The 15,156-nt window shown below is 45.8% G+C and overlaps 1 protein-coding gene across 3 annotated transcripts in view; it reads left to right on the forward strand.

The window, feature by feature from the left end:
- The window catches only part of EDARADD (EDAR associated via death domain), a 1,165,333-nt gene that overhangs the window by 166,148 nt on the left and 984,029 nt on the right, over nucleotides 1-15,156 (forward strand). For 2 of the 3 annotated variants that reach the window (XM_069607375.1, XM_069607372.1), the window contains exon 2: nucleotides 13,610-13,680. The gene's annotated coding sequence lies outside the window, so the exon portion shown is untranslated. Of the gene's footprint in view, nucleotides 1-13,609; nucleotides 13,681-13,879; nucleotides 14,156-15,156 lie in introns of all 3 variants that reach the window. The other variant, XM_069607376.1, reaches the window with a different exon arrangement.

Consider the following 15,156-nt stretch of genomic DNA (forward strand, 5'->3'; position numbering starts at 1 on the left):
GGTGTATTGATATACTGATGACCCCGTTTTGACCATCAGGGGGTCCCCCTCCCGTTATAATCATGAAGAGGATTTTTAATTTTTATTTTCAGATGTCACTCTGATGCGTGCCGATAGCTATTTTCAGATGTCACACTGACGTGCTCCGATAATTATATGCTGGGATTGTTTACCGCAGCACAACGTGTCTCGTAAATATGACACATGACGACACTATTTATGCTTAATCATTCCTGAGACCGATACCTAATAGCATGTTTGTGCTCTCAGTTCAATTTAAGACGGCATGACGAAAGGGACATCTAGTTGTACTGTAGCCTTTTGGGATCTATTTGAGTCCCTTGTTTGTGTTTCAAGCGCACCAGGCGACGTCCGTTTGTTTATATAAAGAGGACGTCCCCTTTCTATGTTCATTGCGAACGAGAGTAGAGACGTGTCGCTGGATTGTTTTCCGAACGCCACGAACCTGTGCCGGTAAGCCCGCGATAATTTTTGTCTCGTATTTAATGGTTTGGATCCAATTTAAATATGTAAGTTTGGTGCTGGAGCCGGAGGCAGTACAAGGGGGACTGATTCGTTTTGCACTCCGTTGATTCGACAGCCTGGTGGGGCAGCATTGAACACGTGTGAGCGAACGCTGCATGTACTTTACGACCACGCAAGAGAATATATCTGAGTGGTATCAGGACTTGATATAATATATTACTTTTGGGAATGTAGTAGACCTGATCCTGAGGGACTGAGGGATTTCCATCTCCATCATAACCGACAACTTGTATTATAATCCAGTGTTGGCATGTGCAACTCTATTGAGCAGCGTTGTGTGGCAGTAAGACCATACAAGTTACTGACTAGTATGTCTCCTCTACTCTTACAGTGGTGGAAGACCCTGGTGAGGTCTGTGCATTGGTCCATATGTGAACCATCCGGATACAACAATTGGAAAATATCAGTTGATCACGCTGAAGGCGTGTGAATGAATTTTTATCGCATGGATCAACAGAGATTGTGAGTGTATTTTGGTACATCGCTTTCTTTTTTTTTTTTTTTTTAAACATATTTTTATTGATTTACACGTGAATAAACATCAACACATTATTCTCCCCAGCTTCCCTCCCCTCCCTGCCCACCCCCGCAACGCCGGAAGAATTCGGGTCTTCGTAGGTTTTGTCTTCGGGAACTTTTAGGTGCTGTATATGTCTGATATTTTGATATTGTGTGGGCACCATTGTTCCATATAGTCTGATTTCAAGTATTCCAGCACGGATCCCCATTCCCTCATGAAGGAGTTGTTTTGGCTCTGAAGATGGTTCGTGATTTTTTCCATGGTCATTTGGGACCACACCTTTTGTAGCCAGGTGAATACCAGTGGTGGGTCTCATTTCTTTCAGCTTTGAGCTATCGTTGCCCATGCCGCGATGACTAGGCCCATAAAGCTCCTCCATTGTGCTTTGTGGAGTCTCTTGGCCGGTGGGTCCTTTAGTCCGCACAACCACACCCTCATTCCCATTTGGTCTGCTTATGGGAATATTTTTGACATTTCCATTTGCACTTCTTTCCAGAAGCCCTTCACTCCCTGACAGTCCCACCAAATATGTCTCCATGTTCCTGCGTCCCGACACCCTCTCCAACAGCGATCTGACGTATCCGGGTACATTGATTTGAGCCTCTCAGGGGTGTAGTGCCATTGTGTAATTATTTTCAGCCACATTTCTCTGGTTTGGACGGCCCTGGTGAGTTTGGGGATACCTGCCCACAGTTCCTCCCATTGCTGCCTGGGAATTTCCTCCCCTAGCGTGGCGTCCCATCTCCTCATGTATGTCCACTTGATTTTTTCTTCTTGAGTGTTCATGAAATTATATAATGTCGACACCAGTTTTTTGTCACCTGGTTTGGTTATTATGTACGTCTCAAATGGTGTGAGATCTCTCGTGGCCGCCTGGAAGACCTCTGGTGTACTTAGCCAATGTTTTATCTGCTCATATTTGTATCTATCCGTTTCTGTTAGCTTCCACATATTTTTACATTCCGCAAAAGTTTGAATTTCTTTGTCTTGGATCATTTCTCTTATTTTCCTGCATCCTGCTGCTTCCCATTTCTCAAAGCCACCAGATTCCTGTCCTGGTGGGAACTGTGGGTTCCTGCAAATACGCGTGAAGGGAGCCAATGGAGTAGTCATGATTCCCTTTCTGGTTTGGACATCCCAGGCGTTAAGGGTGGTTCTCATGACCTCACTTACTCGAAGATTCAGGTGTCTGTGTTGTTTAGGTTTCCACAGTAGGTCCTCCAGGGGGGTCCTGGCGACCGCCCTATCTTGTGTTACCCAGATCGTCTGCTGGTCCTCCCCCAACCACTCCTTCAGGACCCAGAGTTGAGCTGCCTGATAGTATTTCCTGAAGTGTGGTAGGGACATTCCGCCTGCCTTTGTTGGTGCCGTGAGAATGGCCCTGGCGACCCTCGGGGGTTTCCTGTTCCACACAAATTGCGATACTGCTTTGGAGAGAGCTTTGAAGAAGGAGTCAGGGACTGCTACAGGGAGGGCATGGAAATAGTAAAGCACCCTGGGGAGTACGTTCATTTTTACTGATTGAATTCTTCCCCACATGAGATCCTGAGCGGGCCCCATCGTTCTAGATCCTTCTTAACTCTATTTAGGAGCTGTATGTAATTGCACTTATAGATCTTGTCCACCCTGTGCGGGAGTGTCACCCCTAGGTATTTGATGCCTTCCTCTACTGTTTTTAGACTTATGAGGCCTGCCACTGTTTCTAGTTACTCCCTGTTTCCCGCTAGGGGCATAATCTCTGATTTTTTCCTGTTTATCTTCAGGCCCGAAATCCTCCCATATTCCTCCAGTGTTTCTATGGTTCTTGGTAGAGAGGTCTCGGGGTCTTCCAGTGTTAGGAGCATGTCGTCAGCGTATGCTATAACCTTATGTTGCCTGCCCGCCATCTCTATCCCCCTTACCCCCTCCGATTCCCTTATCTTAATTAGAAGGGGCTCCAAAAATATAGCGTATAGCAGGGGTGAGAGGGGGCATCCCTGTTTCGTGCCCCTTGAGATCTCCACCCTTTCCGTGACTTCTCCATTTATTGCTATTCTAACCGATGGGGAGTTGTAATTGGCTTTTACCATATTTATAAAATGTTCAGCGAACCCCATGCGCTTCAGTATTTTGAAAAGGATGGACCATTCTACATGGTCAAATGCCTTTTCGGCGTCTAATGAGAGTAGTATTGCTGGTGTATGTGTGATGCCTATTTTTTCTATCAGATGGGTTACTCTTCTTAAGTTGTATTGAGTTTGCCTACCTGGGATGAAGCCTGATTGATCTGTGTTTATCAGGGATGGGAGGAGGGGTGATAGTCTGGCTGCCAGTACCCTAGTATATATTTTCGCATCCAGATTTATTGGGAGAGTGGGGTCTTTACCTGTTTTAGGGAACACGAGGACTTTCGCTTCATTCATGGATGGGGTTACGTTTCCAATGTCCTTGAATGTATTGAGTAGCCTTGTCAGGACCGGAACTAATATGTCTGCATATTTTTTGTAAAACGGGGCTGTAAATCCATCCGGACCTGGTGCCTTTGAGATTGGAAGGCCCGTTATTGCCTTGAGGACCTCTTCTTCTGTGATCCTCGATTCTAAAGCCTGTTTGTCCTCTTCTGCTATTGTCTGTATGGGGATAGATTGCAAGAACTTATCTTGTTTCTCTTCATCCGGATGCTCTGTTGTATATAGTTCTTGGTAGAAAGCTTTAAATGCATCCCCTATATCCTTTGTATTTGTATGTGGCTGTCCTAGTGCATCTTTGATGTTCAATATCGTCATCGATTTCTGTTTTTCCCTGAGTTGTCTTGCTAGGTATTTGTCCGCCTTGTTGGCCCTAATGTAGTATCGTTGTTTAAGGTAGAGGAGGGATTTCTCTGCTTTTTTGTTGCGGAGCATCTCTAGTTGTCCCTGGATGTGTTTCATTGCTTTCTTGAGGCTTCTTGTGGGATGGGTAGTTAGCTTCCCTTGAATTTCTGTTAATTTCTTCTCGAGGGATCTTTCCCATTCCTGATGCTGTTTGTCTTTGGCAGCTTTTAACGCTATTATGTGACCCCGAGTTACAGCCTTAAAGGCTTCCCATACTGACCCCTGTGGGACTTCACCATTGTCATTTAGCTCAAAGAATTCTTTGATTTTGTCCCTTAGTTCCTCCCCCAGCACCGGGTCCGTTAGAATGTCGGGCGGCAGTCTCCATCTCCAGAGGCCTCTCCCCCTTCCGGGGGTCTGTATATCGAGCCGTAGCGGGGCATGATCTGATAGTGCTATCGATCCCTTTTCGATACCCTGAATCCTCCCCACCAATCCCACCGACACCCAGATATAGTCAATCCTTGACATCGTGTTATGCACGTGTGAGTAGTACGTGAATCCGCTATCTTGTCCCTTCAGTTCTCTCCAAGCATTTCGTAATGCCATCTGCTCCATTCTTTGATGGAGTTGTTTGGATGGGGACCCGTGCGCCTGCATTCCCCCCACACTGCTATCCAGACTGGGTTGCCAGGCCAAGTTCAAATCTCCCCCCAATATAATCTCGCCCTTTGCAAATTCCTCTAGTTTCCTCAGGGTGTCTCTGAGGAATCCGTCCTGCCACGAGTTCGGCGAGTAGATTGCCGCTAGGGTGAGCCTGTAACCTTCTATTGATATATTGGCAAATGCAAACCTCCCTTCCCTATCAACTCGGGTATCTATGAGGGTTGCCACCAGACCCCCTTTTGCTGCTATCATCACTCCTGCTCTTTTTTCACCTGCATTCGCCTGCGCCCATATCGTGTACCCTCTGAGGTGTACTTTCTTTTTGTCCTGAGCCTTAATATGTGTCTCCTGGAGAAGCAGAATGTCCACCCTTTCCCTTCTTACCAGAGCCTCCATTTTTTTCCTTTTCACCTGCGAGTTCAGCCCCCTTACATTTTGTGAATAGATTCTAAGCATCCTCATCCCGTCTAGTCTACTGCTTCAACCTTCATTCCTGCTTGTTGTGGTCCCTTCCCTCTTCCAGAGTTTCCCCCTCTGTTCCCCCCCAACTGCCCAACTCCCCCCCAACTGTTAACAGAAATTCAACTTCTATCCCGAGGAGGGCCCGGGCACCTATGGTTGCTATGGCGTTGTGCCTATCGCTCCCTGCCCTCTCATAACTCAGGAATAACTGTACAGGGAGTCCTAAACCCCGCGTCCTCCTTCGACCTAAGCGGTGTTCCTCCCGGTCCCCCGCCGGGTTCTCATAACTCTTGGTATCCGAGGTTTTGATTATTCTTCCTCCACCCCTCCCCTCGGGTGGGTGAGCCGTCAGACCTGATTGCATTTCTCTATTGGTCCCCCGATGGCTTCCCTGCTTTCCCCCATCCATTTGTTTTCTTCTTTCGTCGTATTACTTAGAAGTGTCGCTGAGGCCAGGTCCTGGAACAGCTGTATTTTCATTCCGTTCATCCTAATGTGGTCCAGCTGTCTCGCTTTCCTTAGAATCAGGTCCTTTTGTGGGTAAGATGTGAGTGCCGCTAGTACGTCCCGTGGTCTCTCCCCTGGGGCGCCTGTTCTTTTCGGACCCACCCTGTGGACTCTGTCTATCCCAATTTTCTCTGTTTCTGGTGCCTCAATTATATCTCTTGTATCGCACTCTGCGTCACCGATTCAGGCACATACTTGATGCGGATGTTGGATCTGCGGGAATGATTCTCCAGGTCCTCACATTGTATTTCTAGATTGTGGGTGAGTCTAACCAGATGTTCTTGTGTTTCACTGTTCTGTTTCGCTTCCTCCTCTATATTTTGTACGATTCTCTCCACAGTGTCAGTCCTTTCCTCCAGTTTGGCCACATCTACTTTCAGCTCTTGTACCACCTGCTTCATCTCGTTCCTCATTGTGGCAAATTGGTCCTGGACTGTGGACATGAACTTGTCCTGGAGCTCCGCGAACCAGGCCCGCATATCGTCCTTTGACGGTGGAAGGGTGCTCTGGCTAGTGGGGTTTATGTCCAACGAGGGTTCTTCGCCTGCCCTGTCTTTCTGGGTCGCCGATGCTTCCGAGGACCACAATTGGAGCAGGTTCGTGTCCTGCCTGATGGGTTGTGGTGTGGGTTGTGAGGCGCCCCCTTTCCCCTTCGCTCGTGACATCTTCCTTGCTTGCGGGGGTCTGTGCCGTGCCTGGATGTCTCCCGGGGGTAGTGTTGTGACGGTTTCACGTGGGCCCCCGCATCCTGATTGGTATTGTCTTTTCTCTTGTTGTTGCAGGAGTCTGGCCCCTGTAATGTGCGTGGGGCCGTTTCGTTTGAGGGGGCGTATTATGGCCTCTCCCGTGTCTGCCCTGGGTGTAAGGATTGCACAGGGTTTTATAATGTCTTATGCCCGCACCCGGTTGGCCGCGGTGTCCCCACTGGCTTATTCTCTTTTAATATTCTTTTGTGAAGATGGGGGGTGAGGGGGCGGCGCTCTGCTGACCGTAGGCCTGCCCTATGCTGGTTATACACCCCGCCGTCTCTGGCCTTGGGTACCCAGGAGACGGGGGGCGCTTCTGCGGGTGCTCTCACCTCTGAGTCTCCTGTCCTGTCGTTTCCTTGGGTGAGCTGGTGGTGCCTCCGCCTCCTCTCGTACTTCTGTGCCGGGGCCCTGTGTGCTTAAACGTTGCCGGTCTTCCTGTTAGCGTTGTCTGTGGGGGGCCACGTGGGCCTGTCTGGCGGTCGGCGCGGTGCTTCGTTCAGGGGGGGCGATCGCACCGCGCCCGGCTGGTGCTCCGTTGGTCCCGCTGCTGTGGTGCTCTCTACGCAGCACCTCCGGGTGACTCGCGTATTCCTCTGTGCACCGGAGCGGCTGGCTTTACTCTCCCCCCTGTTTCGGCGGGGGGCGAGTCCCTCCTTTGGTCTCCGGGCGCTCGATTTCTGACGACGGCTCTCAGCCCTGTCACCTCTGCTGGGCCGCGCGGGGCTCCCTCGGTGGGGGAGGGGCGGTCACCTCTCTCGGCGGGCTGACTCCCCCAGGGGGGTGTTGCCGGGACAATGTTCGCTCGCTGCCGTGTCCTCGGGTGCTTGGGTGCTGCAGCGGTGAGTCCTGTGCGTTAACGCTTGGATTTGCGCTGATAATGTGCTTTTTTGTCCTAGGCCCGACGGGAGCGCGGTTTAGACGTGACCTCCACCGCCGGCGGCCATCTTGGAATCGGTACATTGCTTTCTAATGTTTTTTTAATGGAGTTTAGCATGGCTTGGTGTTTGATTATTACCTACCTTGGGTGATCAAAAATAGACCTAGCGGTATGCTTTGTTTATCCACAGGATGTCTAGAATACTATAGAGTCCTGTGGAGGATTGATTCTGACGTTCTACTTACCTACCCCAGAAGTTGGGTCTTGGTGGTGAGTAGTCCTTGGTGATTCTATTTCGTAGATACACTTTTTGTGACAATATTAGTCACCGCTGAAATAAAATAGGGATGACACTCTTCTGACAAATGTTAATGTATGTTTTTTAGAACAAACATTGGCCTACACGCTTTCGAAAAGGGCAGAGTTTCTTTGTGCCCTACGTCCTGAAGAAGGTCTTTTGAGACCGAAACACGTGTCGACGACTTGCAGACGACTTGCAGTGCGCATCTGGATTAATAAAAACACCAGATCTCTGACACCTGATACTTTGGACCGGGTCATTAGTATATGCAAAAACTAAGGAAGATTATACTCAGAGCAGTAGTTGACACTGCCTTGATATGTCAAATTGGTATTATTGTTGATGGTTTGAAAGTGAAAGTATGGGATTAAGTGTGATTGCTTAAAATATGAATGTCAAGTGATGGAATGAATTATTTGATTTTATGGTTTTACATCATACATACATGAATTATGTGCAATTTGTAGTTATTAAATATTAAAAATGTAAATTTGAGAAAAGACTTTGTGTCATCCCATTCTACTGGTCCACTTTCTTTCAATATAATGTACTTTACCTGAAGGACAGGGATTAAAATTGCAGGTTTACCCCTTTTCTTATTACTTGTAAAGCAACAGGTCCTCTGACTCCTTCATTTTATGTGTCATAATAGCTCCCATGTCGGAAGTATCCGGATATAGCAATCGTAATGCTTTCCATACCGCCGCTCTGCAATTGTTAAATGGAGCTCCGTCATGCGCGTATTAACTGTGGTCACACCAGGGTAACCTGCCCGTTTCCACACATCGTCTGCTCTATCACCGAGTTTGGCGATTAAGAGACTTTTGATATCCCCTATAGCTAACGTGTTCCCTCCTGTCATTTTTTCTAGCTCGTGTATCCATTTTACAGCTCCCGATGTCAACATTGGAAGCTTATTTTTCAGGTTTTCCCGATCCATGTGTGGCCATGGAATATACTGTGGTCCCGATTCTCCTTTCTCGAACAACGGAATTTGGGACTCACAGCCCTCTCTCTCTTCTCTCATTTTTCTTCTGTCTATTGCAGGAGTAATGTTCTTGCATTGCCGCCTACCTGGCAAAGTCCTTAGCTGACTCACATAGGGTGGTGGAGACACCCCCCCTCTGACTGTGAGATACTTCTTCGTGTCGGTCTGACTGTGTGGCTGATTCTGATGCCGTTGGTGCAGACCCACTAGAATTTGACCATCTTATCCCTTTCCCTCCTGAGAATCGATTTTCGCGTCTCCTCTCTTCCTCCTTTTCCTCATGCTCCTCTCTTTTGGTGTCTGACATTGTCTGTGCCAAACCCGTGCAACTTCTTACATCCTCTTTGTTCCTACTGCTTTCCAACCTCTCTAGGGACAGTTCTCTATTTCTACTACTTCGGGGGACATCCTCAGCATCGTACAGCTGCGTGCTCTCCAGGCGCTCGTCTTTCCCCTCCCCTTGGGGTACTTGTTCTAGCCCCATTTCATCATATATTTATCGATTATCTCTCGGATGCTTCTGGTGTCAAAGTCATCCTCGATATTCGCCCTTGACATGCCTGGTACTGAATCGTACTCAGGAAAGAATTCTTCTATGTCTTCCCAATCTACTACTGACTCAGGTTTTTTAACCTCCCTTTTCAGATATTTAAGATTGCGTGCTCTCTGTCTTCATTTACGTTCTACATCGTCATCGAATTCTCTACGTTTCCTTGCTTCTTCTCTGATCCTGTCTTCTTCCTCTCTCTTTGCGTCTCTACGTTCATTTGCCCTTTGGATCGCCTTATCCCTTTGTCTCTTTATTCTTTTCTCCCGTATCCTTTGCTCATCTTCTATCCTGCGCTGCTCCTGTCTGTCCTGATCATTGGCTGCTCTCTGCTTATGATCGCGTAGCCTTTCTTGTTCTTGCAAAAACACTGTTCTCGTCTCTGCCTATCTTTTTTCCTTATTCTTTCGTCTCTCAATCCTTTTTCTTTTTCCTTCTCTTTTCTGTGTAAATCATCTAGCTTCTCTTTTTGTTTCACGTCATCTATGCCTTTACCATCGAGTTTCAATAAAATCTGCCCTCCCATCCATTTGTTCTGAGTGAATGCTATCTCATCAGTTCTATCCTCACTTCCTTTCCATCTTTTGCCTTCTCTCTCCATGTCGAGAGATGTACTTGTTTGTGCCTGGTCTTTTCTCTCGTTCTCGCGTCTCTCCTTGTCCCTCGGGACATTGGAGGTGATATCTCTATCCTTATCCTTGTCTAGGTTTTCGAAACTACTTTGCGTAGGTGACTCATATGCCAGATTGCTATACCCTGTAGCTGCTTTAAGTTCCCTTAGCGGGTATAACCCTTCATCCTTACTGTCCTCAGTTTTCGTTTCAGATGGGGCGGGTTGCGCTGAAGACATCTCACCCCCCTCTGTGCATACGTTAAGTATCCAGTCTAATGCCGACTCCTCCTCCTTATCCTGTTGATACATCTTCCAAAGCTCTAGACTAGCGAGGCATTTGTCTAACCTTTTGCCCATGTATGTAGCGTGCAAATATGTCGTCATGTGCTGTAGGACCGTTTTAGATAACGATCCACCCTAGGGCCATGGCATAAACATCTTGTTCGTGGTTCCTTTAACCCATTCTGCACTGTACTTTTTCAGTTTAGGTGCATGTTTTGGCAACTGTTTGCACAGGTGTACTAATGGAGTCATGTTTTCCATTCTTAAATCTGTTCACTTTCTCTTTATAGAACACTTGTTAATGTCTTTCGTTTCTTCAAACAACTTCAGCAATATGAGCGAGCACCAATCGTCACAAGCTCCAATCCCGTTTTTTCCACAAAAATGTTATATCTTCTTTTCTTTTAATCAACAAACATCAATTCGTACTCTACAATGTCTTACTTACTTAATCGCGTAATTTTTATGCTAGTTCCTCAAAGGAAAAATGTCATCCTATGACGTCACAACAAACAACATATAAGACAGACGTTAACAGACTAGACAAACTCCAGCTGATTACACAGACCTCTGCCCCTAATGTTACCCCGACATGGAGTGTAAACTCATCCCTTTCACAAGCCTCTTTAACCGCTGTGGTGACCTATTTGTTCTTATTGTATTCAGGACTATGGATGCAAGTTTCTTCTAGCCGCTATATTAAAGCGTAGGAATTAGGCGTATCCTCTCTGTTCTCGGGTGTCCTCCCCGGTATCCACTCTCTTCTCGGGTATCCTTCCCGGTATCCTCTTTTGCTACTTAGTCAAGAGTCACTATTTCCATATTCTACTCGACTTCTGACTATATTTTGATTTCCCGCCTCCCTCCGTTACCTTTCCCTTACTTGTTCTAAGGCATGCACTTTTTGCCAAAGCATTTAGTCTTTTTCACTCACAGTTCGCATGTCTCCTCTTTGGATGCTCGGGATCACTGCCTTCGTCACTGCCTCTCCTGTGTTCACCCGCTCAGCTGCCCGTAGGAGTGGGAAGGGGTTACATGGGGAAACACAGGTCCCTTCAGGCCTCTACCTGCAGGTTCTGCTTTGTACTCTAACCACTGTCTACGGGGAGCTTCACGTACTACTCAGCCAGATGGCAAAGGACTTGTGATATTGCCGAGGACCTAGAGTTACTTTATGTCGACGGTCAATGGGTGTCTTATCTAATCGATAATCGATAAACCCTCCAATCTCTGCTACCAAGTGTACACCGGGACCCCCAAAAGGCCCATAGAGCTGGGGTTTGCCCAATAGTACTTTAAGATAAGATAGCAGCACCCGTGAGATGGATGGGGGTGCAGATTAATCCTCCAACACCAAATCAATAATGACAACTCAACGGTTTGGCAAAGGGAGTCCGTTTAATGCCAAGTACAAAAAACGGGGAGTCTCATGAATATCAGCGGATGCATGATCTTCTCTCTCGCTTCACAACTCCAACGAACTTCATAAAAAACACATTGTTTATACTAAAAACTCGTCATCACTGGCGTTTAACGCTTAAACGTTGGCATGCAATTCTATTGGTTCTAGAAAGGTAACTTTAATATAGGTACTATATCTGTATATGGTAACAGAGTAAGGGGATTGGATAAACACTGTCAGGTGGGGCATCTAAGCTCCTCCTTCAAAATGGCTACTGTAGACGTCACTAAAAGTATGACGTCTCATTGGTTCTACTAACTATAGGACCCTAGATTACTTGGTCCATTATGATTGGGTTGGCACCAACCCCACTCATACTTTTCCACTTTGCTTATCAGCACGCAGAATGGTCGGCCAGGTGCAGGTTGCCCCCTAGTTCCCCCGGTCTTCCGCCAATTATTGTTACAATCAATCATCACTTTAGTGGCCATGTGTCAATAATTTCACTGTGGTTGGCCTCGAGACTGCTTCTCCTGTCTGGAAAAGTTCTGATATCTTCTCCTGGCCCACTGCCATGCGTAGGTGTGAAAGTCTCACTTCTCCTCGCTCGGCTGGTCACGTGATTCAGACACTGTGAATTTGCCTCTTTTTCATGTAATTTGTGGATCTGATTTTTGTTTCACCCACCACCTGCCTTCAGTTTCTTATCTTGACCTTTCTGAGCAGGATATTCTGTTATATGCTTCAATTAATTGTAGCTACTGTTCATCTATTTTAACTGATCCAACCTTGGCTTCTTTGGCACGATTTGCCTTTGCTGAGTTTCGTTTCTGCTGCTTATTCTCGATTTGCTAAATATGAAGCTCTCCTCGTGTGGCCTCTAGCAACCTTTGGTTGATTCTGCTTCTTATGCATAGTGGAAGTATACTTATATAACGTACTTCTTTTGAGGTAGATATGTATAGGTGGCGCTTGCCGCAATCTGTCTTCTACTAAGCATAGCAAGCCGCACGATTTTCTTAGCTTTCTTGCGGTTCCAAGCATATGTAAATGCGTAAACTGGTTGAACATCTTCGTCATGCTTACAGGTTAAGCTTCTTACATTTGACATCGTCCTTTCACTTTAGGTCCACAATATCCCCTGTTCATGGCGTTTCGTCTCTTTACGTCATTCTCTGGTTGTCATCTCTTCTATATGTGAGTCAGTCTGGGTTCTCGTGTCGTCACAATTCGTCTTCCATTAAGCCCTTTTTGGTTTCTTCTGGGATTGTTTTCAGACGATCTTCGTTTTGTTTCATTTCTAGATATGATTTTCTCAATGGGTACCTTACTGTCCATGGGTTCTTAGGTATAGGTATTTCAATAGGTGCTGCTCTTCTGATAGGTACTGGACAGAGCCCCACTGCGGCTCTCTGCTGGTTTATTTGTTCATCATACGTCACATATTTCGGCATGAACGTTCCTGGTACTTCAAAATGGACGGTTAGAGTGCAGACTGTACTTGGGACCTCCTCTACACTTGCTTGCAACATTTCCATGCGCATGTTTCTGTGTTGGTAGTACAAGGCAGTGCTAGAATTTTCAATGCCACAGGTGATGCAGCGCGTAATGCGGAGGAGGCATGGTGGCAGCACACGCTTTAGTATATAAAGATTTCCAAAATGGCAACAGCGTCTTAAGCACAGGACGCAATCTCAAGAGGATTAAACTCCGATATTTAGGGCAAGTCATCATAGCTCTGTAATGCTCATCCATCTAATGACTGTAGTTACCTTTTGACTAATTTATTTGTCTAAACCATTGGAATGTGTAAGGAGTAACAACTCATATCACAAAGGCTTTTGAAACAGGTGTGGGTGGGGCCTAAGACCCTTTGACATGATTCAATATGAAGGTCCGATAGCACAGCGAGCGCTTGCTTTGACATCTGTGCAGAGCCTGCTCACGTAGGTTTGAATCCTGGCAAGGCCAAACTCACCCGTTCATCCTTCCGTGTCGATAAATGCTAAATTATTATTATTATTATTATTATTGAGAGAAATATAGAATTGTTCTGTTATCCAACATTGGACAACTTGTTATGACTAATTAATCTGCCTAATCTCTGCGCATGTCGAAGGAGTGACAACTCATACCATGAAAATTGTAGAAATAGGTGGGGCGGGACTAAAGAAAGCAATGAGAATTTTTGGATAAGGTAACCAAACGCGACATGTAATTATGATCCAGCTAATAAATGAACACAGAGGGATGTGATTTAATTTATGGGAGATGAATTTATCTAACGTTGGACAAATGTTATGATAAGATGGTAGAAAACCACATTCTAATCATAGTTTAAACTGTTTCCATTGTAGTAACAAGGAACTAACCAAGGAACACTCCAAAATCCATGACACTCGTATAATACCCAAGTAGAGTGAGCTGGGTAAGTAAGACACAACATAAATAATGAAAATGATGTGTTGGTAACTGTGAAGATTAAATATGCAAGGAAGTGTCAAATATGACTAATGAAATCTGTGATTTGTCCTATTTTGTTTTGTTTTCCCTCAAATACTACCTTTTGCCAACCCCTAATTCTCTGTCTACTATTCATACACGATACATGTTACCAATGTACATAGAATTACTTAATTACTGAGATCAAGGATGAGTACGGTTTGAAAAAGGCTGAATGCTGAAACACGTGTTAGGTATTAGAACATGAAACAAAGTATCCAACACCATGAAAGGGGTGAGCGGGGTGTGCAGACCTGGAAGTATGGCCTACTGCGAGGCTAGAAAAAGCATGCCTTCCCAGTCACTCAAAACGCACTGCCACCAAGAGCCAGGACATTGCTACTGTGAGACCTGAAAAGGTGCAGCCCCCAGAAAGAATAAACACGACCATCGAGTGCACTGTGAGTCGCATAAGCCTGCGCAGAAGCAACGTATGGGAAAATGAAATGCTTTGGTGCAATGCAAAGGAAACATATACAATATCATATAAGCATAATCATGACCATAAATGAAAGCAAAGATACAGTCTTATGTTTGTTTGTTTGTTTTATTATTTATAATGCGCATCAGACCCGAGGGTATCAGGGCGCAGGGACAAGGATATTTTCAGCTTACAGAGTTACAAAATGCAAATACAAAATACAATGTAAAGAACAGGTAGATAGTAATGACATGCAGAGGGGGATACAGTGCATATGTTGCAAGAAAAGAGTTAGCAAATGTATGGTCATCGGTGACAGTATATTGCAGTGGTGAAGTAGTTATGTTAGTTTGTTTGTTTGATATTTGTAATGCATTGCTGAGCAGGTCCAGACATTATGCAATAGGTTGTAGGTAAAGGTAGTTTATACAAGATGAGACACAGGGCAAACAATTTACACAATATAGACAAAATACACAATCTAAACAATATGTACGGTCAATGCAGAATTGCATAGTATGTGTGATGGGGAGGTCACTGGTCATTTTCCTTAATGCAGTTGATGAGGTTGGACCTAAAGCGAAGATAGGGTAAATCTTCCATCAGGGGTGGTGGGAGGGAGTTCCAATATTGGCCGGCTTTGACCGGGAAGCTGCTTCCACCAGTCTTAGTGCGTTTAAACCTAGGCACAGTTAGGAGATTCGCATTGGCCATTCTCGTGGTGCGGTTGGAAGACTGACTCGTGAATCTAGCTATGAGGTATTGTGGGGCAGCATTGTGGAGACATTTGTGGGTCAGAGAGGCTGCTTTTAGAAGGATTTTGTCTTTCGTGGTGAGCCAGTTATTGTTTCTTCTGATGTCGGAGATGTGGGCTTTCTTAGGAATACTTAGGGCTGCTCTCACAGCATTATTTTGTAGAATCTGGATTTTGTTAGTAATATATTTATTACTCCCTAAATAAAGGGCATTACAATAGTCCAG

The sequence above is a fragment of the Ambystoma mexicanum genome, chromosome 4q, assembly GCF_040938575.1.
Source record: "Ambystoma mexicanum isolate Mex_15411 chromosome 4q, UKY_AmexF1_1, whole genome shotgun sequence".
Classification (NCBI taxonomy): Eukaryota; Metazoa; Chordata; class Amphibia; order Caudata; family Ambystomatidae; genus Ambystoma; species Ambystoma mexicanum.